General features: G+C 39.1%; 1 protein-coding gene across 1 annotated transcript in view; it reads left to right on the top strand.

Annotated features, from left to right (window-relative positions):
• The window catches only part of LOC149242252 (uncharacterized), a 43,612-nt gene that overhangs the window by 766 nt on the left and 17,968 nt on the right, over positions 1-24,878 (top strand). The window lies entirely within an intron of this gene.

Raw genomic sequence — 24,878 nt, 5'->3', positions numbered from 1 at the left:
TCGGGGACTGCGCTGCATAACATGGACTTCCTGTGGCTTAAGTGTGAGGTCTGAGGGGTACTTAATTCATCAGATTAGTCCAGATCTCATTCTTTATTGACATGCCATTGGGATGGGCCATCCCAGAGGTGAATGAACGGAATCTTGGTAGATGGTTCAATATTCCATCAATCTCACCGGTAAACCAAGTCCTCATTGGCAGTTTTGGATATTTAGGATGACACTAGTAATGGCTAACATTTTATGCCTGTTTGGGTGAATATCCAGGGGCATATTCTAAGATTTTATGGATCTTTTTGGGGGATATTTATCTATTATTTATTTTTTGCCAATAAAAGTTAAAACACAACTATAAACCCTGGATCGTCTAGAACAGGCACACCAACTGCATAGACCAGTACATTTTATGCTTTAACACAACCCCTTGTCGAGTGCGGAATGCTCGCTGGTATACGAATCTGAGTCACCGTGGTGGTTAGTGCACCCACTTAATACTGGACCACAGCTTGGTGGGCTTCTGGGGGAAATTACGTGAAAAATAGTAACTTAGGTTGATGGTTCTCTGCGATTAGACCTAATCCTTGTTGGGTAAAAGTGTGATTTATGGAGGGCAATCTGTGCCTTAAGGTTCTTTTTTGTTTGGATCCCTACATTAACATCTTGAAGTCACACTTGATTGTCACATAACATCAATGGGAAGAGGATCCATATTTTGAACACCATAACTGAGCCTGTACGACTTTCCTCGTGGTGATGTTGTGCTACCTCGTCTGCAAGAACCGGCAAGGACTCCAACTACTCCAAAAGAAGTTTGCACAAAAGTAAGAAAGAAGAAGAAATCCTCAACAGCATCTCAACCATTGGTGACAAGAAGTCGTGCCCGCAATCTAGTTTAATTTATGTATTGTTTTTATCTCTGGTTATGTAACAAGTCTGCGCGAATATACCGGTGCACGGAATTTTGGAATGTAAAGAGGTCAGTAACTTTTCAACAGGGGCTGTCAAGCCTCAGCTTTAGACCCTGGAAATATCATTATCTCTATTGATGAGATCCTTTTGTACTTCTGATGATTGACACTAGTCTCAACATTTTTTGCATAATATAATCTATCTACCAGTTCTTGTTGAAAAAAAAGAAGACAATTACAAAAATATAGATTTTTCAGGAATTCTCGAAGGCATATGCTGACAATTCTTTTGCTTGAGATTTTCAAAGTAATATTTTTTTTACTTTCTTTTCCATGGAAGATCTTTAGATCTCTGAAAAAATGAATAATCTAAACCATAAACACAAATTCATTACGAACTTATTCAAACATACTACAAACTGTCAGGTAAAACACAATAAACCGCAAGTGAGCATAAACAACCTTTTTCAAGTGTAACTTGTAATCTTCTCTTTTTCGTAGCTGTCCTGCCAAGCCTTTATTATAACGTCAAAAAGCACTAGCTCATAACAAGAAATATTCTAGAATCTACATTACTATAAAATCTTCACAAAGACTAACCTATATTTTGCATTTACAAACAAATAAAGTGTGTGCTTCTCAAATTCAAAATTAGTGGAGTAGAAGATGTTTATGCTTCTAATTGTAAAATACAGTCTACACCAAAAATGAATCAAAATCAGAAATGTCTAACGTTCCCCCAAGTGTAACAATGCTATTTACTGGAATTGACTCCAAGAAACTTTGAAAGTACATTGCAAAATATTTTGGGGGTTGAAATCCACCAGAGAATGGAAAATTCCACTTTGAAAACAAATTTTGATGCCATGGCCCATCTCAACCAACGGCGACAAGAAATTGGGCCCACAATCTAGTTTAATTATGTATTGTTTTTATCTCTTGTTATGTAACCAGTTTGTGCGAATATACTCATGCACAAAATTTTGCAATGTAAAGAGGTCAGTAACTTTTGAACAGGGACTGTCAAGCCTCAGCTTTAGACCCTGGAAATATCATTATCTCTATTGATCTGATCCTTTTGTACTTCTGATGATTGACACCAGTCTCAACATTTTTTGCATACTATAATCTATCTAACAGTTCTTGTTGAAAAAAAGACAATTACAAAAATATAATTTTTTCAGGAATTCTCAAAGGCATATGCTGACAATTCTTTTGCTTGAGATTTTCAAAGTAATACATTTTTTACTTTCTTTTCCATGGAAGATCTTTAGATCTCTGAAAAAATGAATAATCTAAAGTTACAAATTCATTACAGACTTACGTATTCAAACATAACCACAAACTGTCAGGTAAAACACAATACCTAACACTCTCTACAGACTCCAGAGCCTTAGGTCTAAAATCCTGTGAGCATAAACTGCTTTTTTCAAGTGCAACTTATAATCCTTTCTTCTTCATAGCTTTCCTGCCAATGCCTTAGTATAATGTCAAAAAGCACTAGCTCATAACAAGAAATATTCTAGAACCTACATTACTATAAAATCTTCACAAAGACTAACCTATATTTTGCATTTACAAACAAATAAGGCGTGTGCTTCTCAAATTCAAAATTAGTGGAGTAGATGTTTATGCTTCTAATTGTAAGATACATTCTACACCAAAAATGAATCAAAATCAGAAATGTCTAACGTTCCCCCAAGAGTAACAGTGCTATTTACTGGAATTGACTCCATGAAAGTACATTGCAAAATATTTTGGGGGTTGAAATCCACCAGAGAATGGAAAATGCCACCTTGAAAACAAATTTTGAATGAGTAAAACACTCTAATTTGGAACACATGCTACCCTGTGCTTGAAATCAAAGAAACCGTTTCAGGAAAGTGGTAGGTTTGGTCTTCATGTGAACTATCGAGTGTGTTTGCCACATATGATAAATTCAACTGGTAAAACATTACCTCTTGGCAGCATCTAAGAGTATGAGAATGAATAGCACCTACTGCCACTAGACTCAACAATGGAACTTACCAAAACATTCATCGTATCAACTTAGCCAGCTATGGTGAGAATGTGTTATACAAACTAAATGTTTATGGCTGTCTGTATAGCACTAAATTGCACTGAAACAGATATGGGAATGGATACGGAAATGGGGTTTGAAATGGATAATGGCGAATTTTCAAAAAAATCAGATATGATACGAGAAGGAAACAAGACACACACACACACACACACATATATACATGACAAAATAAAAATTTCATATGGTTGAAAATATTAGCGAGGAAAGGGTTCCTTGATTTGTGCCTTAATCATAGGAGCCATAACGTCTTTCTTCTTGTGCATGACTCGAGTTCCTAAAAATTAAGAGATTCCCTATAGATTAGGATGAGGTCTTATAGTTTAGGAATCAACCCCTAAAAATTAGGATGAGTCAGGATGCAGTTAACTGATGTGTTGAAATTGAAAGTCGAGTTCTTGATTTTCTAGTGTGAGTTGATTGAGGAAAAACACAAGTGATTGAGTTTCAAGTGGTTGACTTGAAATAGGACGAGTTGCATGAGCAGTTAACTCATGCTAACTCAATCAATCACAAAATCATTCCTTAATTAGAAAACTCACTAATTTTAACCATTCGAATTGCCTTTAAAAGGAGGAACGAAGGCACAAGTTATTCATTGTTTTGGTGAGCACGATTTGGTGAGACCAAGCAATAGGAAGCACGAGTTTGTGCATGGAGCTTGTGAGAGGCAGAGTGTGGAAGAGAAACTTGTGCACAAATTGATAGAGGGTAGCAAACATCAACAGTCTTGCAAAGGTTTCAAGCTTAGATCAAGCATGAAAGACAAGTGTGTTTTTCAGATTGAAACAGTGGTATTTGTAAAGGATCAATTGCTCAGTTTCTATCAATAAAATTTTCAAGCAAGCAGAGGGTTTTGCTAGTTGGGTTCCCTATAAAAAATATTGTGTTTTGCTACTGTGTGACTGATTTATTTATGTGCTTATTCCGCTGTATCTAGTAGAGAAATTCTGTGTTTTTGTGAGAAGAAATTTTATTTCAGATTGCTCATATTAGCATATCAGAATTTCGTGGATTTTCTACATGCTATCAGAGCTTGGATCAGAGTATAGATAGCACATCAAAAGAGCAAATTCTTCATAGAGAAGGGGCTATTGTCTGAGGTAGCCGCAACCACTATAGGCATCTGTTCAAGAGAAGAAGGACGTGAGTTCTGGGTCTTTTAGGTGCCTTGAGATAGACTGAGTTTAGGGCAGAGCTGGCAGATGTTTGAAGGTTGTTTTGGAGTACTACATCTCTTAAGAAATAGGCAGCAATTATGTGCAAGGATTGGAAGGAGGTCAAGCTCCTGAGGCTGAGTTTTTGGAGGGCCGTTAGGCCTTACAAAGTTCAAACAGCTGGAACAGTGGCCGAATTACCACAGAAGGCAACACAGGAGATGGCTTGATTAGAAGAGAGGATAGCACAGTTCTGGAGTGAATCTGAGGTAGAGTTGAAGGGCTGTAGCAGCTACTACAGGCGGTCCTAACCAGGGCCAAGATCCCAGAAGAATAGTGCACAAGCCGAGGGTTTCAGACAACTGGAAGGAGGAGTCTTCAAGAGGTGTATATGCCATTCTAAGTTGATGTATTTTGCAGGGTGATAGTCCAGGTTGGACAAAGATTTGTTTGGCATCTTAAGAGCAGTGAGGAGGGCTGCTAGTAGGTTTCAAAAGGAGGCTTAAGTGCAGATCAGAGAAGGAATTTTGGTCTGCTAGGAGAGACTTTTAGAGGCCCTAAGTACAGTTCTTGTGAAGGTTTACAAGGCTGTTAGTGGGTAGGTTTTAGAGAGCTCCTAGGGGAGGCGGTATGGCTTACCAAGGGTTGAGAGCAGATCACTGTCTAGAGGGTGCATCGAACTTCATAGCTTGGAAAGGGAGGATCATGATAGTGCTGGGAGATAATGGGGTGGGGGAGTATATGAAGCATGCGATAGCACCAACTCAAGACCCCCAACAATTGGCCCAACATAATAATAATGATATCAAGGAAAAGAGGATCATTTTAGAAAGGCCAAAGATCATATAGTGCCTCACATCCATGAGAAGAAGAGAGTGTATGAGATGTACAATACAATCCTGAAGTTTTATCAAAATATGTTAGTTTTTGTAGCATCAGAGGTGTTCTAATCTCGAAACATTGTGGAGAGGCTAAAACTTAAAAGCAATGTTGTAGTAATCATTATCGGGATTTAATCGGCGAGGGGAAAAAATCGTAAAAATTGGGAAAAAAATCGTAACATACAAAAATATTCATTTTTTTTCAATTTTTTTAATATCTAAAGCATCTATAACATAAAATAAATACATTGACACATAAATATGATAAAAGAACTAATATATAAGATGTTTAATATCATTTCTAGTGCTACATCACACATAACAGTGAATCATGTCCTGAATAGTAAGTCCCGACTCATGACTCCCAACTCAGCCTCAAAATATCAACAAAAAATATAATAATGTATATCATGAGTCATAATGTCATATACAATGAAATGAACCAAATAAGTAAAGTCTAATACTAATGATTTCCTTTGCCCCTCTTGCGAGAAAATGCAATAGCTTTCCCTTTCCCTCTAGATGTAGATGCCGGTGGAGTTGGCAGTGGACTCTGCTGTGCTCTAGAAGCTGAAGAACTAGGAGCTATAGGAGGTAGACCATGTCCTCTATTAGTGGCAGGGGTAGCCCGAGTAGGTGGTGTCACCTCCTCCTCCTGTTGCTCCGCCTCCTCTTCTTTCCTCCTCCCCCTCCACTACCTCCTGCTCTAACCAATCATCAACAGACTCCATGAGAGGCCTCTCGGCCTCAACCCTCCATGCATCATTGGTGTCAATCCCATCCAATGAGATGGCCTCCACATCAGGTGTCCTCTCAAGTTGCCTCACCCACAATCGAAGATTGTAGTAGACGTAGACCATGTCATTAAGTCGCTGGGACTCCAACCTGTACAAAGATCATGAAATAATAATTATAAAAAAAAATATTGTTTAATGAATTTAAAAAATTATTTGGAAATTTGCAATATTTTAAGTGTTAAGTTTTAACTTGTTGCGCTTCTTGTTGTGTATTTTTTCAAATACACTCCAGTTGCGCTCGCATCTTGAGGAGCTACATGTTTGGCTGAGGATTCGAATGGCAAGCTTTTGCAGAAGGGGTACCCTGGCACCATACATTCTCCACCATGCATCTACAACAAAATTACAAATAAAATTTTAAATAAACATAAGAAAAAAAATGAAATTTGAAAGTTGAAGCAAAGTATGAAGTTATGAACTTGAAGAGACAATGAAATTTGAAACAAACTAAAAAATACCTGGCATTTTAGTCGTCCTATCAGTCACAGCCATGTCAAAGCCAAATGTGCCACCTGCCATCTTGTATGTCTCAATTTCTTTGGAGATTTCTGTACGTTCTGCTGGAGATCGCACCATCCTCTGAACACAGGTTAAGAATCCATCCATGATCTCAGCATCAAATACAAACCCACATGGGTAAGAAAATGCGGGGTTCAGGTAGACCCCTGCTGCATGAATGGGATGATGGAGTGTGTTGTTCCATTGTTCATCAATCACTTCCCATAAGAGGAGTTGTCTCTGAAACCCGTCATCTCCCCTATCATCATAGTAGGCTCGAATGGATTCTTTCACCCTGTTCATGGCCTCATACAAATAGCCCATTGCAGGCTTCTCACCATCAACTAATCGAAGAACCTTTACCAAAGGTTTAGTAACAGTGCACACCTCCTGCACTCCCGCCCAGAAGTCTTCCTGGTATGAAACTACTCTGCATATGGCCTCTCCCTCTGGTTTGCGGCTCATTGTCAAAGCACGCCACTCCTCTGAAAGAAACATTCTCTTCACATCCCACATAGAATTCAAGAGGGATTGAAGAGATATAAAACTAGTGGCAAACCGTGTAATGGCAGGGCGCACCAACTCTTTGTTGTTGGTGAATTTTCTCATCAAGCTAAGCACAGATGTATGATTATATATAAATTTTGTAATGCTTTTTGATGACTCAACAATATCTTTGACAATTGAAATTTTCCTTATGTCCTCCAACATCAAATCAATACAATGTGTAGCACAAGCTGTCCAAAATAAAGTAGGATGCCTCTCCATAAGCATCATGTCAGCGACAACATAATTTGCAGCGTTGTCCGTTATGACTTGGACAACATGTTCTGCACCCACCTCCAAAATAAATACATCCAGCAGATCACATAAAGTTTTTGCATCTTTGATATGTGAAGATGCATCTTTGGTCGGTCCAACCATCTGACATCACAGTGCATCCTGTTTGTGCCCATGATGCCCTAAACTCCTCCAATCTTTTGGTGCAGTCAACCTTTTCATTTTGAAGAATCCGACCTCTAAAGTCATCATAAGAAGGGATTTTGTACCCTAGGTCAACAATTGCAATAACATCAACAACAGGCTGGAAAAATGGATTATTCCTTGCAACGCTGAAAGGAATATCACTCCAAAGGATAAATTTGGCCAACAACTTGTCAGCTTGTTCTTTCTCAGTGTTTTTAAGCATTGAAGTGATAGATGGCTGTGAACCAGGCGTGGTTCTAGGAACAAAAAATGATGAGGCAGCTACCGGGTTGGTTGTAGATATTGATGCTGAAGTAGAACCAGTGCCACTTCCTTGTTCACCTGAGCCTAACACAACCTTTTTTAGTTGCTTCTTCATTTCTGCTTTGGCGTCTCTATTGTGCTCTAAATTTTCCAATGATCTCATGGCTTTTCGGATGATTTCAGGATTTGTATTTGAGCAAGGCCCTACATCAAATCCAGGGATTTGTGCAAGGTGATACTTCAATCTGTAAAACCCCCTTGACATATGCTGCCCACACAACTTGCAAGACAAGTTCATTTTATCAAACCCTCCATCAGGTTCACCAAATTCCCACAGAGGGTCCAATTTCCTTGGCATGTTTGTAACTCGGTTGAACTCTGGATTTTTGAGTTTTAAATTTGTAAGATGAAGTTTGAAGTTTGACTTTGAACTTTGAACTTTGAACTTTGAAGTTGAATGGTGAACCTATGGCAAAATAAGGATTACAATTTACAAGTTACAAATTTACAATTTACAAAAACTAAAAAAAATTACATACATGAGTAACATGACAAAACATATGGAATTTTTGACAATTTAAGTTTTTAACAAACAAAATGAAAAATAAAAAACCCCATCAAATCAATTCAAAAATATTTGATAACCCATTTAATTCTTTTGATAAACAATGGGTTATCCAGATTTCAAACCCAACCAAAAACATAAAAAAAAAACCAAACAAAATTACAAAACACAAAGGTTTGGTGCCCATACCAGTTTGATGGAGAAAATTCTTCTCCTCCTTAGCTCTCAATCCGTTTTTCTCCTCCAATCAGCTGATTGACCTCCCAAACAACAAAGAAATTTGCTAGGTCGCTCCAAAACCTCATCGCTGCCGTTGTTTGTGCAAATGATTTTCCAAAAATCATGTTTTAGTCTTTTTAAACGCGCTGCCCGCATGGTCCACGATTATTTCACTTCGAATCGCGATTTTTATGAAAAAATCGCAATTATTTCAAAAAATCGCCGAAAAAAATACGTATATTTATTGCGTGATTTTATCGTTAAATTTTGGAAATCGCAGTTTTCCGATTATCATGATTTTCGCAACATTGGCTAAAAGACATGAGTTCTCCAAAACCCAAAATCGTTTTTGCAAATTCCATCTGGAGATGGTTCAATTAAATTAATTGACCATAATTGAAATTTTCCTAGGTCTAACTTAGGAAAAAGGGTTTAATTAATAGAATTAATTGAGAAAGGCATGAATTATCTGAGAACTCACACAGATTGACTTAGAGATAATCTCAATCATTGATTAAGTTTTAATCATGGCTGTTGAAGTTTCAACTAGAGATTATAAGAAGTCGATAGGTAGATGGATGATACACTTTGGAGAACACTTGAAAGTGAGAAGAAGTTGAGAGTGTGAGACCAGTTGTAGGTACTCAATGATCTAGATAGATTGATTCTCCGGTGCAGGTGATTCAGTAGGAGTGATCAAGTCAGAGATCATGTAGCAAAGTGTTAGAGGGGCAGAGGTCGTGATTCGGAGGAGGATTTCTAGATCCAGAATATGTAGAATCGAGTGATTGAAGTATTCCACAACGTAGCTAATCTAGATTAGCCGCAAGGGCCGGGCATAATTTCCTGATGGGTCGCAGTTATAGTCGCGCAGGTTTTACCATTACAGTTGTGAGGATCGTGTGCGTTTTCCCAACACAGCGCCAAGGATCGATCAAAAGCTGCAAGGGCCCGCGCAGAGGTTGGATGGCCAGTTTTCAGAGGCTGATGTTTGCTTGTGGAGGGAGAGAACCTTCTCTCCAAATATTTTCTGTCAGATCTTGTTGATTGGATAGCCAACTGGGCTTCCAAAGATTGCACTTAGATTTTCACTGCTGCATAATAAAATAAATCCTCAGCGGCTGCACCGGTTTTCCCACATTGGTTTTTCCGGGGACATTTGTCCAAAAAGAAGTTGTCAATATTTTTGTGTGTGCTAGCAATTTCTCAGTTCCTATTTTTGTTTCCACAATACTTTGTTTGGTGAAGAAATTGCAGTGTGATTAATTTGGTATTTAATTAGAAAATTAATAAACTGTTAATCAATTAGGAGAATTAATTCCAGTTGCTGCATTTCAAGAGAATTTTTTACATGTTATCAAAGCATATTTGATGGACAGGAAGCTTAAGGGTGAAAGGAAAAATTTGCGGTTTAAAGGGAGCTGCAGAACGAATTTTTTGGAGGGCCGCATGGGTTAGCTTAGATCAGCGGCGAGAGTCTCGTGAGATTTCCTGTACAAATGCGTGGATTGTGCGAGTTAAGATTGAACAATCACACGAGTACATAAAAAGCCGTGAGTGCATTGTAGGCAGAGCAAAAGAAACTCAGATTTTTGCAAAGCAGATTCTTGTCTAAGCACAGAGGTTTTGCAGTAGTTTCTAGAGTAGAATCAGTGTCGGGTGGAAGATAAAGTGCACACACAGAGGACGTTTTCTCTCAGAGGGTTTCTAGCTTTAGAAATCCAAATTTTCCAGTTGCAGGTGGTGATAACAGTTAGCAGAATTGTGCATTCCAGAAGGGAGTGCGAGTAGCAGTGCAGGAAGCCAAGCAGGAAAGGGAGAAGATTCCTGGTTATTTCCCAGTGATTTGAGTTATTCAAATTCTTGCAGCTTTTCGAGATTTCTAGAAGAGGTCATGCAAGTTTGCCAGAATGCAGATCTGGACAACAGATTGACTTCTAGTTGTTGGGACAAGTGCCAAAGGCAGTACGAGTTGTCTAGTGTGAGTTGCAAAGCGAGAAGGGTCTCAGCCAGGGACAAGGCTCAAAATCAGATAGTGGGGCACTAGATTCAGGAGGAGACAAAGTATGAGACTCTAGTGTGCCATAATGGGTAGGGTCCAGTGCAAAATTAGCTAGGAGATTAGTTAGATCAGTCCCAGTTGTTTCAACAGGATCATCACCTTTGCTACAAGGGCCCACAGTATCATAGTAGCAGGATTCAGTGTTAGCAGGTGCAATCAGTGATTCAGATGACCACTGCAAATCTAGTTGCAGTCAGTACACATGAGATAGTTGTAGAGCTAGATGTAGCCTGTGCGAATTGCCCAGTTGCAGTATGCAGGTGTAGTTCCAACCGGGAGATTCCTAGCGCAGAGCTATGCAGTCCAGTTTCCAGTGCAGGAGGATAATGCAAGTTACCAAAAGGGAGCAAAGAGATTTCCCATAGAGAGATCGAGACTCAGAGGGAGCATCCCTGTGGAAGCTAGTGCTTCAAGATTTAGGGAGATCAGACTCATTATTGCAGTAGTTGCAGCAACAATGCGAAGATAACAACAAAGTAGCAGTATGAGTAGATCAGGGTTCACAGTTGCAGAGGTTTGGCTAGGGTCCATCGAGGTGAGCATCAAATGGTGTCTTCCTCATGGATCATTACCTTGCTACAAGGGCCCACAATATTCAGTAGCAGGAGGATTAGTGTTAGTGGTTGTAGTCAGTTTCAAAGTGATAGTTAAGACTAGTTGTAGTCAGATGTTGAGGAGCGCAGGGCAGTGTTGATAGCAGTGCAAAATCAACAACAATGTAGATTCCCCTGTGGACAAGGTAGAGGCTAGTAGCAGTCAGATACTCAGGAAATAGTTGCAACATAGAAACACAGTTGATTAAGTATTTTGGATGCTTCTTAGTTGCAACAGCAACAACAACAATTGAGAGGGAGTTGAAGTGTAGATGTAGAGTTGGCAGCAAGATAGTAGTCTCAATAGCAACACAGATGCAACATCAGAGTTACGCAGTAGTTGGTGGGCAGTGGCAGGCGGAGGATGATGCAGAGACAGAGTGTTGGAGCAATTCAACACTTGAACACCTTCCTTGCTAAGAGGGAGTGTTAGTTTTTGTAGCATTGGAGGTGTTCTAGTTTCAAAACTTTGTGGAGAGGCTAAAACACATGAGTTCTCCAAAACCCAGAATCGTTTTTTCTAAATTCCACCTAGAGATGGCTCAATTAAATTAATTAACCACAATTGAAATTTTTCTAAGCCTAACTTACGAAAAAGGGGTTAATTAATAGAATTAATTGAGAAAGGTGTGAACTATCTAGAAACTCACACAGATCGACTTAGAGATAATCTAAACCATTGATTAAGTTTTAATCATGGCCATTGAAGTCTCAACTAGAGATTATAAGAAGTCGATAGGTAGATGGATGATACACTTTGGAGAACACTTGAAAGTGAGAAGTAGTTGAGAGTGTGAGACCAGTTGTAGGTACTCAATGATCTAGATAGATTGATTCTCTGGTGCAGGTGATTCAGTAGGAGTGATCAAGTCAGAGATCATGTAGCAGAGTGTTAGAGGGGCAGAGGTCGTGATTCGGAGGAGGATTTGTAGATTCGGAAGAGGTAGAAGCGAGTGATTTAAGTATTCCAAAGCGCAGTTAATCTAGATCAACTGCAAGGGTCGCGTGAAATTTTCTGACGGGTTGCAGTTACGGTTGCGCGAGTTTTCCTATTATAGACGCGAGGATCGTGCGAGTTTTCCTAGCACAACTGCGTGGATCGATCAGAATTAGCGAGGGCTTCCGCAAAGGTTGGACGATTAGTTTTCAGAATCCAGGGTCTGCTTGTGGAGGGAGAGAACTTCTCTCCAAATATCTTCATTAGATCTCGTTGATTGGATAGCCAGCTGGGCTTCCAAAGATTGCACTCAGATTTTCATTGCTGCATAATAAAATAAACCTTCAGTTGCTGCATTGGTTTTCCCACAATGGGTTTTTTCGGGGACATTTGTCCAAAAATAATGGTGTTAATATTTGTGTGTGTGTGCTAGAATTTCTTAGTTCCTATTTTTGCTTTCATAGTACTTTCTTTGGTGAAGAAATTTCAGTGCAATTAATTCGTTATTAATCAGAAAATTAATAAACTGTTAATCAGTTATGAGAATTAATTCCAGTTGTTGCATTTCAAGGGAATTTTCACAGAGTACCAGTGATACCAGGAAGCTTGCTCTTAAGTTGAGGAGCATCTGTATGAGCAAGGATGAGCCCATCGTCCCATATTTGACAAGGTTCACTCATGTACGAGATGAACTAGGTGGGGTGGGCGTGGTTGTATCTGATCATGGTCTTGTGAGTTTTGCCTTACTTGGACTTCACAAGTCATGGAAAGGGTTCCAGGATGTTGTTAGTGGGAGAGAGAACTTTCCAAATTGGGAAAGGTTTTGGACTGACTACATACAGGAAGAGATCCGAAGAGGAACCATAGAAGGGAGATCAATTATGACAAAGAATGGGGAGCACTGTGCCCTGGCAGGCAAGAGCAGCAAGGCCAAGGGCAAGAAGGACCAAGGAGAGGTCGAGTCCAGTCAGAAGGGCAAGAAGAAGTATCTAAGCAAGATCAAGTGCTTTCATTGCCATGAGTTTGGACAATATGCTTCTAAGTTTCCTCGTAAGAAGAAGGGGGCTGCGAAGGATCATGCTGTTGCATCAGCAGAGGTAGATGACTTTTCTGCCTAGTTCGAGAAGGATTTCTCCAACTATATTGATTCAGGAGCTTTCTTCCACATGACAGAGAACACGAAGAGTTTTAGCCACTGAAGAAGAAAGACACATAGTTTCAGATTGAGCTTTGAGATGATGGTCAATATGCAGTTAGAGGAGTTGGTACTATCAACTTTCAGAGGGAGTCAGGGAATTCCCTTCATCTCAGAGATGTTCTTTATGTTCTAGGATTGAGGCAAAATCTTGTTTTGGTAGCTACCCTCGAGGACAAGGGATATGATATTATCTTCAGCAGAGGTACGGCGTATCTCCAACACTTAGCTTCTAGATGTAAGAAGCATATAGGTGTGAGGATGAACAATCTCAACAATTTGTAGTTAGAGACAAGTGCAACCTTGAACAGCAAGGTAGGGAGGGCACAAGTAGAGAAGTGGTGGTTGAGCTCTCAAGATGGAGCCTCAACCAGTATCTCAGTTTTAGTCTAAGCTAGTTGGAAGTTGGGCTGATCAATATGATGATGATGATGAAGACCATAGCGTAGGGCGAGTGGAGGTAGCCACTCAGTCAGAGACTTCTAGTATAGGGAGAGTGCGAGCCAAGTTGGCAGAGGATTTGGTTAAGGGAGATCAAAAGAGAGTTGAATCTTCCAGCATCAGGAAGCAACCAAGAGGGCTTAATATTCAACCCTAGTCTACTGTTGAAGGAGGACATTATACAATGAAAGTGGGCAGCCTCCGTGCCTTTGACTTGTCTTCATCAGAGCAACAAGGGAAGGCAAAAGTGGGCAACCAAAGAGCTGTTCACAAACAGAGTTGTGAACAACTAAAAGAAGTCCCTATGTGTTGCATCCTTGATTGACAAAGGAGCAGCTAGAGGGAAAACTGTTTGGCCAAAGTTTAATGACACAAAAGGAGCTGTGATCATTGATAGTGGCAAATTATGGATTCGCAGAACATGGTGGGAAAGAACAGGTCTTCAAAGCAGGTTCCGCAAAAGAAAGCAGGGAAACCTTCTAGTTTAGAGGGAGCAAATACGACAACAAGAACTTGGTACAGTTGAAGACAGATCCAAGTGGACGAGGTTCTTCCACGAACACCTTCCTCGCTAAGAGGGAGTGTTCAAAATATTAGCGAGAAAATGGTTCTTTGATTTGTGCCTTAATCATAGGAGCCAGAACGTGTTCCTTCTTGTGCATGACTCGAGTTCCTAAAATTTAAGAGATTCCCTATAAATTAGGACGAGTTCTTATAATTTAGGAATCAACCCCTAAAAATTAGGACGCATTAGGATGCAGCTAACTGATTTGTTGAAATTGAAAGTCGAGTTTTTGATTTTCTAGTGTGAGCTGATTAACAAAAAACACAAGTGATTGAGTTTCAAGTGGTTGACTTGAAATAGGATGAGTTGCATGAGTAGTTAACTCATGCTAACTCAATTAATCACACAATCATTCCTTAATTAGAAAATTCACTAATCTTAACCATTCATATTGCCTTTAAAAGGAGGAACGAAGGCACAAGTTATTCATTGTTTTGGTGAGCACGAGTTGGTGAGACCAAGCAATAGGAAGCACGAGTTTGTGCATGGAGCTTGTGAGAGGCAGAGTGTGCAAGAGAAACTTGTGCACAGATTGATAGAGGGCAGCAAAGATCAACAACCTTGCAAGGGTTTCAATCTTAGATCAAGCAAGAAAGACAAGTGTGTTTTTCAGGCTAAAACAATGGTATTTGTAAGAGATCAATTGCTCAGTTTCTAACTTTCTATCAATAAAATTATCAAGCAAGCAGAGGGATTTCTCAGTTGGGTTCCCTATAAAAAATATTGTGTTTTGCTATTGTGTGACTGATTTATTTCTGTTCCTATTCCGCTGCATCTAGTAGAGAAATTTTGTGTTTATGTGAGAAGAAATTTTATTTCAGATTGCTCATATTAGCAGATCAGAAATTCATGGATTTTCTACACATATTACCATTCATCTTTTAGAATCTAGATTCTATATTTAAAATTACATAGTCATCATCATGAATTCAACATAAACATATCATCATCATCAATTCAGCATAAAGTTTAAAGATTGTCATCATCATTAATGATTATTATAACATTCAACATATCATCAAGTTTCTGTTTCCAATTTCAATCATCAACATCATTACCAAAATTAATAATGCTAAATGAACTATGACTGGCAGTCTACTATCATATGATATATTATGGTATTCAATGAACTATGACTGGCAGTCTACTATCATATGATATATTTTGGTATTCAATGTTCATTGTTCAAAAGTTTAAAACATCATCATAAATAAATTTTACATATCATCAAATATGTCTTCATCCACGTAATTAAGATGTTGATTTGGATCCTCTCCATGAGTGGGAGCATTGCTGCCATGTCCACTTGAAGATGCAATTATTGGTGCCTCTTCATCAAACAAAGTCATATGAGACGTGGCATTCAACATCGTAACCAAGTCAGAAAACTTTGGAAATGGATCCAAAACCCTTGAAAATGCTTGGAACATTTCAGAAATAAGATCCCGCGTTTCCAAAAATACTGAAATGCTTCAGAAATAGGATTCTACGTTTCCAAAAAAACTAAAATGTTTCAGGAACGGGATCCTGCATTTCCAAAAAAACTGAAACGTTTCAGTGCTGTCTCAGTGTCATTTCTGTTTCCGAAATTTTGAACGACGTTTTTGGGGTTTTGGAGGGACCTTTTTGGTAACTTAGCAAACTTAGATTATCTTGAGCTAATGATTTTTCTTGTACTATAGGTTCAGCGTCTTCGGCCTGATCTGCCTAACTCACATTTGTCGAGGACTTGATGTACCTTGTACTTGTTTCCCTGAATCATGTGGGATTGGTTTTTCTGTCTTCAGTTTTGGGGTTACCTGTTCGTGTTGATTTTCTTGAGGTACTGGATGTGATTGAACCAGGCGATTTACTTGTGATGCTTTTTCTTCTTCCTAAACCTGTTAGGGCATTGAGCTGCAATGTGACTTGTTTCAAAACAAGTTCTACATCGCAAAGAGACTCTCTCATGATACAATTTCTGGGTCTAGGAATAGTTTTTACCTATCAAAATAATTTTTATTGGGAACCCTTTATTGAAATCCATTTCCATGCAAATTCCTACATATGTTGCTATGCTACACATTTGGGTTTCTAGAGAGGCAAAATGGAACTTTCCAAGAGGGGACTTAGACAAGAACATTGAAAGAGGGAGACCAAAGCTTCATACATAGAATTGAGCTACCCCAAAACCACGGACCTGTATTAAGAACCAGATCTCTATTTCTAGCAATGTCAAACTCAACAATATAGAATCCCTTCTCACAGGGCTGGATGAAGACATCCTTTTTAATCACTGCTCAGTATTTTGAGATCCAATCATGTAGATATGCTAGCGGAGGCCAAAACCCATTAAATCGACAAACCAAGCTGTTGGAATTGAGATATTCTACTTCGTATTTCAGCGTCACTTCCCATGGGAATGGAAATGGCAGGGGTTTCGTCCACCAAAAAGAGGGAAGGCGAGCAGAAGGCTCTTTCTGCACAACATGTTTGAAGGAATGACCTATAGGAGCACCATCTTTGAGATCTGATGCGGACTCCACACTAGAGGGAGATCTGTGGCTCATTTTGGCTGTAGAGGAGGATGAGGTCCCTGATGGTGCCATGGAAATGTGCTGAGGTTGCAGGTTGAGCAGACATAACATTGTTAAAATTGGCAACTAGGGCCAAACTCCATGTGGGTCATATTATTTATGGCAGCTGATATTTTTATTGGATCCCTCTCATTGAGAGGTGTAGGATTGATCTAAATATCATCCGATTTTGATAAGTATATGAAGTTATGAATTTATTTATGTTATGGACAAATTGTTAAGTCGGCCAGCAACTTATGTAGGCTCAGAAGCCCAACAGTCATGTCTATTCAACCTTTATGTTTTAGTATAATTAGAAGAGGACTTCAAGTCATTTCTACACACACTTGGATCTCTTCCTCTCTGTACTTGTCTTTGGGTTTTAGTAGGAGGAGAGATCCTAAGGAAAAGTCGGAAAAGTCGGAACTGCCAGAAAAACCAGAAATGTCTGAAAAGTCGGAACTGTCGGAAAAGCGGGAACTGTCGGAATAGCCGGAACTACTGGAAACGCCAGAAAAGCTGGAAATATCGAAAAAGCCAAAAAAGCCAAAAAAGCCGGAAAAGCTGGAAATGCCGGAAATGTCGGAACTGTCTGAACGGCCGGAAAAGCCGGAACTAACGGGAACTGCCGAAACAGCGGGAGCATCTGTCTCCGAAGGAAGGCATCATGATGTATGAGATCATGGGTAGCATAATAAGCAACATGATGATATGAGCATGGGTAGCTTGATGATGAGCAACATGAAGATGACAGCAGCTCAGTCATCAAGGTTCAACACGTGACAGTACAACAAGGTGTCACACGGTAATGTGCTGCAAATAGATGTAACAAATAAAATATATAAACAATATAAATATAATGTAAAAGATAATAATCATAAATAATAGTTAGTTAAATTAGTAATTAGGTTGAAGAGGCATGTCTAATAGGACATGACTCTTCATGAAGAGACACTTGCTTGGTATATAAGTGAGCCTCTCGTTCTCATTTGTAAATCTTATCATTCATTCTTATTCATTTTTATTTAATATTATATTTATATCCTAAATGGATATCTTGACATTCCAAGTCTTTTGGAGTAATTAATCTGTAGAAGGAACTTTGTTCGCTTCATTTGGTATCAGAGCCACGTTTGGCTGATCACCAGGCCTTTGGCTATCAACCTATCATCAACCTTGTTGCTGTCATAATTGAAGCGTTTCGCTATATATTGGGAGATTCTCCATTTTTTAGGCCTTTGGCCATTAAAAAAAAAATTAACCAAAAAAAATATAAGTAAATAAATTAAAAAAAGAAGAAGAAAATAAAAAGTAAAAAAACAAAAAACAAAACGGATACAAAATCTCATACCAAGTATATTTAAAGCTTTTTACGTGGAGAAGCCCGTGGTTTTAAAAACAACCCATGGTATTTTAAAAAGTTAAAGGAAAAAAAAGAAAAACAAAAAACAAAAGGAATACGTTTTACTTTTTACGTGGAGAACATTTTAACGGAGGTTTTAAAAACAACCCATGGTAATAGCCCATGGTATTTTAAAAGTTAAAGAAACAAGAATACAAAAGCTCTTACGTGAAAGGTAAATATTACTTTTTACAAGAGGTTTTAAAAACAACCCATGGTAATAGCCCATGGTATTTTCAAAGTAAAAGATATTTTGATAACATTGGAGAAAAAAAGTGTGATCTAAATAATTTTAATCGTTCAAATCTAAAGATTGTGACCGTACCAAGAGTCACGTCTCATCCAAGTTTTCCGAGAAAAAAATATTATTATAATTATAAAAAGGATACTATATAAGCCTTATATAGTTACATATAAAAGGAAAAGTGGGTCTCAAAAAAGTATATATAAATTTTATATAATTATAATTTTATAATATATATAAATTATTATTATATAAATTTTTTATTAAAAGAGCGAACCAAAAAAAGAAGAAGAAGAGGAGAATATTTGAAAAATATATATAGGAGAAATAAGTGATATTTTATAATAAAAATAGCTCCAGTTGACATATTGTTTACGTAAAAACATCAAGGAAAAAATGGAGACTAGTAATGAAAGGTTTCCTGAAACCCGTAGTACATGTGTTCGCACACTATTTAACATCAAAGGATCACTCGCAAGAAGAGACATCATAATCTCTATCAGTCCTACTGAAAGAAGTAATTATGTTAGTCCTAAATGTGCTAATCAATTGGTGATTCCTGAATCAAATATAGTTGAAACAATTTTTTTTGGCAAACAATACGATATAAGCAATTTACACCTAAATATTGGAGATTATACTTTTACCTCACAATTCACCGTGCAAACCCTATCTTTTAACGATAGTGACATTGTTTTGGGATCACCATGGATGAAAACTCTAGGTTCCTTTATTCTAAATACTAAGAAAAAGTTTTTAACATTTTCTTACAAGAAGAAGAAAATAACGCTCCAAGATGTTACACTGAAACCTAATTTAGTAACGCCAGAAGATATATCGGATATTTCAAAAGTAATTTCTCAAGAAGGTAAAAAAGTATTACAAAATATGCAAAATGAAATTGACAAAATCACTATTGACAAAAATGAAGAAGTTTCTCGACTTAAAAACCATAGTGAAAAATTGCTGACGCAAATTAAGATACTAAAGAAGGATAAGAAGTCATTAGAAAACCAGGTACAACAACTTATCAAGAAGGAAGCATCAAATGTAGGAATTCAAGTTGATGACAAAACAACACATACCGATTCAGTGAATGTCACAACTCAGGAAGAAGACAAACAAGTTGAAGAAAAGACACACGTGGATGTTGCAATTCAAACGATGAACATCCCCAATGAATGTTTCATAACAAACTCAACATCTTCGCCAGAAGAAAATATAAAAATTGTCGCATGCCCAGTAAGGAAAAATCAAACAAAAAAGGTTCCATATCGGCATCCGAATCATGAGAACAGACGAATCAACCATGCTACATATTTGAACAAGTCAGAACCGAAACAACAAATTGATGTTCCGAATAATAGTGATGTAATCTCAATCCAGTCTTATGCTAACAAGTCGTCACAAAATTCCAGTGATCAGAATGCTATACAAAAGATTAATCTGGGATGGTCTGATCCCTTCTCGGTGCGACAATTTTGTTTGTCACTAAGAAGATCATATATTATTCCAAAACAGAAAGACTTTCAAAGCCGAAAAAGAGATCAAGCTTTTTTTCATCGACAAGCTTTGAGGACAAAGCTTTTTGAGGAAGGAGGCAATGTAACAAATAAAATATATAAACAATATAAATACAATGTAAAAGATAATAATCATAAATAATAGTTAGTTAAGTTAGTAATTAGGTTGAAGAGGCATGTCTAATAGGACATGACTCTTCATGAAGAGACACTTGCTTGGTATATAAGCGAGCCTCTCGTTCTCATTTGTAAATCTTATCATTCATTCTTATTCATTTTTATTTAATATAATATTTATATCCTAAATGGATATCTTGACATTCCAAGTCTTTTGGATTAATTAATCTGTAGAAGGAACTTTGTTCGCTTAAATAGACGAGATGCAACACTATGATAGGTGAATGAGTCACCTTAGATGTCGATATCAAAAGTCAAAGTGATTGACTTTTGTTGTAAATGTACTCTCTCTCTCACTTTCTCTGTTGAACTTTGAAGAACATAAAAGAAGAATTGATCAAGGGTTTCCCCACATTGGGGTTTGTCCCTGGCTAGCGCCACATCTTGTGTCCTCTTGTCTTGGCTTGTCTTCTGCAATTTATATTTATGTTCTAATTGCAATTTACTTTATGCTGATGTGATTGCTAATGTGGAAAAGAAATTGAAATAAATTGCTCTAGCATAGAACATACCTAAAACTGACATGGTATCAGAGCTGAGGTGAAGACAATGCTCAAGCAAGAGTGAAAGAGCAATCACCAAAGACAATAGGGACAAGATAAAAGGATCGATTGGTTCCACATCTCTCTTCTAAGTTCACAAAGGGTGAAGTCGAAGCATAACATATTATCAAAATATCGTAGCGGAAGTTTTTGATGGCCCATCTAAAGATCACTTCATTAAGGAAGTTCAGATCTAAGGGTGGAAGGAAAGGCGGATGCCTTGGTTGCAATAAGTTTGGCCATTATGCGAAGGAGTGTCCGAAGGTAATGCAGGTCATCAAGGAAATGGTCGACTCTTCAAAGAAAGCAAGGAACCCCAAATCACTTTTATGTACCTGATCACAAGAAGAACCTGGTGTCCATCTCAAAAATGGAAGTCAAAGGTTTCAGGGTGGCACTTATCGATGGAAAGGTACGTCTTTGGAAATATAATTTTCAAAGATGTTTTTGAGTTCAGGGTTGTATCAAATTGTAGAAAGTCCACTGGGGACCATGTCCATTGTCACGTAGCACCGAAGGTATGTGAGTCAGATGGTGACAGGGATGCCTGAATTCAAAAGGAGCATGAAAGTACATGTCTGAGATGTACCGAAGGAAAATCTTACAAGGGGACCATTCCCCTCATGTAGCAGGTCCACAGGTCTGGAACAACCCAAGGGGTCTGAGATTGATAATCAGGAATCTCGCATATGCAGGTGGAAGAAAGCCCTCTATGGCTTGAAGCAAAACACCCCGGGCATAGTATGAGAGGATCGATAGCTGTCTGATAAAGCTGAGATTCACTAGGAGTGAAACGGATCCAAACCATCCGAAGGTTGTGGATGATAGACCTCTCATACCAACACCTTATGAGGATGACCTACTTCTAACAGGTGCAGACCCTCTCATTTGCAGAAGTAAGAGGGAGTTGGATTCCAGATGTGGAATGGTGAACTGCAAGCCTGTGACTACCTCAAGGATCTTAACTTTCAGAAGTTATATGGTAGTGATGTCGGACCAGATTTGGGAAATGCCTCTGAATCTCATAAACTCATTCGCGTTGATGTTCTTGGTGAACTTCCGTCTGGACATATGTTTTGCAGTTAGCATGGTGAGCTCATATTTGGTTGAACCTCACTGGATTGGTGCCAAGAATCTTCTGAGATGTCTTCGGGGCACAATCTCTCATGGATTGAGATACACTGCCGGAAATATGAAACTGCATGATTATTCGAATGCTGATTGGGTAGGCAGTGTGGAGGATCACTAGAGCACTTCTTAGTGTTGTTTCTCTTTGGATTATGCTTCGATATCATGGATGAGCAGGAAGCAGAAGTCGGTTGTTATAAGCACCGCTGAGATCGGATACATATCTACGAGTATGATCTCGTATGAAGCTGCCTGGTTGGGGAAGCTCTTCAAGTGAGCTGTTTGTACCACTGTGATTCTCTGTGACAACCAAAGGTGGGATTCGATTATTGAGGAATCCCGAATTCGATGATTGCTCCAGCAGATAGACATCAAATACTACCTTATCTGGGATATCTGGGATATGGTAAGTCTATGAGCAAGGAAGCTCCATCGCTATGAGATGACGTACAGGTCACTACACTTTGTCTAAGCCCTGGGGGAAAGATCAAATCTGTGATTTTCCCGAATGACTTGGAGTCGTCAAGAGACCCTTGTACAAGGGTCTTGCATGTTGTATACATTGAGCTCTGGGAGCTCTGGGGGCTTGTGGTTCTCACTGGAGCAACATACGACCACAGGGTGACTCACCCTCCCTTGGTGGTGCACACTGGGACAGGATGATTTGCTCTCCTGTGGACAGGATGATTCGCTCTCTTGTGGACAAGATGATTCGCTCTCTTGTGGGACAGGATCATACGCTCTTTTGTGCACAGGATGATTTCGCTCTCCTGTGAACAAGATGATTCGCTCTTTTGTGGGACAAGATGATTCGCTCTCTTGTGGGACAGGATGATTCGCGCCCCTGTGTAGTAGGATGATTAATTCTCCTGTGAGGTCTGGATGATGTGTTCTCCATGACTATTGTGTAGCAGGATGATTAATTCTCCTGTGAGGTCTAGATGATGTGTTCTCCATGACGATTGTGTAGCAGGATGATTAGTTCTCCTGTGAGGTCTGGATGATGTGTTCTCCATGACGATTGTGTAGCAGGATGATTAGTTCTCCTGTGAGGTCTGGATGATGTGTTCTCCATGACGATTGTGTAGCAGGATGATTAGTTCTCCTGTGAGGCTTGGGTGATGTGTTCTCCATGGCGATTGTGTAGCAGGATGATTAGTTCTCCTGTCAGGACAAGATTGATTAAGTTCTCATGTCGAGGCATCCTACCCATGCAGTCTGGGACTCATGGGAAGTACCTCTCATCTGATCAATGAGCACGGAAATGAGGATAGGGACCATAGTAGTACTGATGGACGCATCGTTTTATCTACCGTACTCCCTATGCTAGGATGACCTTCATTGATCTAGGATCAATGATACTGGTCTGGGACCAGTGGTAGGAGTTGTACCCACTATGACACTGACTTCGGGTTGGTTGAGGACTGGTCTGGGACCAGTGGTACATACTCTGAGACTGACTTCGAGTCAGTAGAGTATTGGTCTGGGACCAGTGGTAGGAGTTGTACCTACTATGACACTGACTTCGGGTCGGTTGAGGACTGGTCTGGGACCAGTGGTACACACTCTGAGACTGACTTCAGGTCAGTGGAGAATGGTATGACACATTCTCGATCAATTCTTCTTCTTCATGGTTCAGCAGAGCTAAGTTGAGCAGAGCAGAGCCAACAAAGCAGAGCAGAGCCAGCAGAGCTGAGCAGAGCCAGCAAAGCCAGCAGAGCCGAGCTGAGCAGAGTAGAGCCAGCAGAGTTGAGCAGAGCAGAGCAGAGCCAACAGAGCTAGCAGAGCAGAGCAGAGTCAGCAGCGTTGAGTAGAGCAGAGCAGAGCCAAGAGAGTTGAGCAGAGCTATCAGAGCTGAGTAGAGATGAGCAGAGGAGTGCAGGGCACTGATAGCAGAGATAGTACAGTTGGAAATATGGATTAGCGGATGGAGTTCTCCCTAGTTGAGATGGAGTGTTAAAATTGGCAACTAGGACCAAACTCCATGTGGGTCATATTATTTATGGCAGTTGATATTTTTATTGGATCCCTCTCATTGAGAGGTGTAGGATTGATCTAGAGATCATCCGATTCGATAAGTATTTATGAAGTTATGAATTTATTTAAGTTATGGACAAATTGTTAAGTCGGCCAACAACTTATGTAGGCTCAGAAGCCCAACAGTCATGTCTATTCAACCTCTACGTTTTAGTATAAAGAGAAGAGGACTTCAAGCCATTTCTACACACACTTGGATCTCTTCCTCTCTCTAGTTGTGTTTGGGTTTTAGTAGGAGGAGAGAAAAGCCGGAAAAGCCAGTACTGTCGGAAAAGCCAGAAACGCCGGAAAAAAAAGTCGGAAAAGCTGGAAAAGTCAGAAAAGCTGGAAAAGTCGGAAAAGCTGGAAATGCCGGAAAAGCTGGAAATGCCAGAAAAGCTGGAACTGCCGGAAAAGCCGGAACTATCGGGAACTGTCGAAACAGCCAGAGCATCTGTCTCCGAAGGAAGGCAACATGATGTATGAGATCATGGGCAACATAATAAGAAGCATGATGATATAAGCATGGGCAGCTTGATGATGAATAAGACCATGGAAGATGCAGCATGATGAGTAGCATGAAGATGAGAGTAGCTCAGTCATCAAGGTTCAACACATGTGATAGTACAACAAGGTGTCACACAGTAATGTGCAGCAAATAGACGAGATGCAACACTATGATAGGTGAACGAGTCACCTTAGATAATCAGTTGAAGCAATATGTCTTCAACTGATCTCATGCCGATATCAAAAGTCAAAATGATTGACTTCTATGGAGCAGAGAACTTTAAGATACGCATAATTTTATATATATAAATATTTTATTAAAGAGATGAAATTACAGATGATGAATGATTACAACGTGGTTCCTGGCTTATATATCGCCATGGACACCCTTTGGGAAAGGGCATGACCTTATGATCGTGCCCTTTCGTCTAACTAAACCTAAAATTAAATAATAACCTAAAATTAACTAGTTTTTTACATAACATTGCCTTCCTCTCGAAAGAATGCTTTGTCCTCAAAGAACATGTAACGACGAACGTTGTTGACAAAATGATTCATTCTCTAAAGAAGCGTTTTCTTCAGGTAAGTTATTCCACTTGATCAGATACTCCAAGATGATCAAAGTCACACACTTTAAAAGATCTTGGATTAATCTC

Source organism: Pinus tabuliformis, chromosome 8, assembly GCF_031772625.1.
Source record: "Pinus tabuliformis cultivar Carrire ecotype Pingquan chromosome 8, CPIR1, whole genome shotgun sequence".
Taxonomy (NCBI): Eukaryota; Viridiplantae; Streptophyta; class Pinopsida; order Pinales; family Pinaceae; genus Pinus; species Pinus tabuliformis.
Note: the sequence above shows the minus strand (reverse complement) of the source record. Positions and strands in the feature narration are given on the sequence as shown.